Source organism: Bison bison, unplaced genomic scaffold (assembly GCF_000754665.1).
Source record: "Bison bison bison isolate TAMUID 2011002044 unplaced genomic scaffold, Bison_UMD1.0 scf7180017864525, whole genome shotgun sequence".
Lineage (NCBI taxonomy): Eukaryota > Metazoa > Chordata > Mammalia > Artiodactyla > Bovidae > Bison > Bison bison.
The window spans coordinates 9,591,056-9,593,555 of record NW_011495076.1 but is presented as its reverse complement, the minus strand read 5'-3'; the positions used below and the strand labels follow the sequence as shown (position 1 = coordinate 9,593,555).

The following is a 2,500-nucleotide window of genomic DNA, read 5'->3' as shown; positions in this document are numbered from 1 at the left end:
TCTTAATTTCATTTTTAAAATAAAATATGGGGATTCTAGCATTTAAATTGTTACTCAAAGACTGTTTTGAATAGTAGGGATAAAGGAACTGACAGTAAGAAAGTACTGACCAGATATTTTTAAACACCATCACCTGAAACACCTTCAAAGCAGTACAATCTCATAAAACATTCAGAAAGATTATCTGACTTAATGAATGCTCAAAATGCAAGCTCAAATCTACCCTGTAAAGCAATCAAGTTTTTTAGCAACTATTTTGACCTTAGTGACACAAACAATTAGTTCTGCAAACCTAATATCAAAATAAAATTCTACATCTAATGCAGAATAATTTCTCAATGTAGTTAATCTGAAACAACATTTGAAATATGTTACCTCCATATATTATACATTCTGGTATTTAGTACTAATTTTAGAAGATTAGAAAAGAATGGGAGAGATGGTAAGTCATCAGGAGAAAGCTTTTTTATTACTGATTTTTCAGTGAATATAAAACAGCAAAGCATATCAACAAAGACATGGCTCTGATGAACATATCCATTGTAATACAGTATTAAAACTTAAAGAAGATATTCCAGCTCTCAAAAATATTTCAATATCAATCAATGAAATGCTAGGAAAAAAATACTAGCTATAATTTATCAATCCTCTCTATTCCGCCAATCCATTTATCATTAAGTGTTTGTTACAATATATTCCAAACATTAACCTTTCTTCCTAAATACATGCCTGATTTAATTCAAACTGCTTACCTCTATAAAAATACAAAAGCCATAAAAATAAAGGTAAACATTCTGTTCTCAAAACAGACCATATTCTGCCAGAAGTTCATGGCAAACAAAAATCTATTTTGTTTACATCACTCACTGCCTCCTAAACTTTATTTCTAAATAGGAGACCTTAGCCAAAAATGATTAGCCCATTATACTTTAAAGAAGTAATTTAATTCTTTGTTCAAACTGTATAATTAAATAACACCATGTAAAAATACATTTGTAAATTTATTTCACTTCTCATGAGATTTTTAAATATTTCCACATAGCTTGCTTTTTTCCTGAAAAGTTTGAATATGTTAGAATTAAAAGCAGTAACTGCGTTTATTTTATAAAAAGGACCTTTCAACCCTTAATGAACTTAAAGGCCCAATAGAAAACACACTCATGGATGGACAAAAATTCAGTGACATTAAGTATCTAACTATATAATATATTTAAAACATATCCAAGGGAAAAGACATTTACAAAGGTTTTTGCATGTTTATTTATTAAATTATTACATATCTTCTGTAGACACTTTTTGAAATGTCTTTTGTAGACACCTACTATACCCATTGTGTTAAATCACTTCTAGAAGGTACTCCACAAACACGCCAATACATGACTACACTTCTATGTTATCTGAAAGACATAACTTTTTGTATTTACTTTTGTTTAAGATTTATATACACAAACTGTAGAACAAAGTAAACTTCAAACTCCGATTATAAACACACCTTGCAGACTTTATCATAAAATGTCTCCAGAGTGCTATAAAGTAAAGCCATGATTTTACTCTGTTTTCTTTTTAAGAAAAATCTAATCAGAGTTTTGAGGGGTGAAAAAGTTATTTCTTGGCAATTTCTTTCAGTATCTGCTGTCTTTTAGTTCTAAACCACAAGGTTAATTTTCAATTGCTATTTCCACTTGCCTTTATAAACGCAACTTAATGTATTCTCAGACAAAATAGAATTTGGCTATAAATTCTTAGGACTCTGACTTAAGGGAGTCAGTAGGAATATTATAGCATTCTGCTAGCATGATATTTCCTATAAATATACCGAAGGGAGAAAAGGGCTGTCTTGAAACTTGCATTCATTTGAAGTAACATATAAGATAGGCTAACCTTGCAACTTTGATAGGCATTTAAATCCTATGATAGTGAAAACAAAATATTTGAAAACAAAATAAAAACTATCTTCCTAATAACTTTCATCTATTAAGAGAGACATTATTCTCAAATAATAGGGAATCTATTCAGAGAGCTATATCTAGTGCTTTTAAAAGATTATTCTTGAGAACAATACCTAAAGGTTAAGATATTACTCAGTACATATACTCTAAGATAACTTTCTAAAGGCTGTTATTATGTAAAATAATGATTCTACTAAATTTTACTCTAGTGTGGCCATTTGCTTTAACTAATGAGCTGCATTCTTTCTTATTATATACCAACTTAAAAATGTAAATGATACAACAGTTAATTTAAAACAATTCTCAATAATATTTCATTATATGTTCATTTTAGTAATCTTTTCATGTTCAGTCTGAATGTAATCCAGAGCTTTAAAGAAATCACCTTAATTTTAAAACAAATATAATCTTATTCTCAAAAAGCTATACTCATTCTGGCCTAATATAAGTATTTGCTTTGAAATCTGTATGTTCTCTGTCACTGTTTCAACAGATTTGAATCAGTGAAGAATGGAGTGGTTAGTCTTTGGTTGAAAATAATATTTCACTGA

General features: G+C 28.9%; 1 protein-coding gene across 1 annotated transcript in view; it reads right to left on the bottom strand.

Annotated features, from left to right (window-relative positions):
• FOXP2 (forkhead box P2) overlaps positions 1-2,500 on the bottom strand; it is a 656,652-nt gene that overhangs the window by 302,029 nt on the left and 352,123 nt on the right. The window lies entirely within an intron of this gene.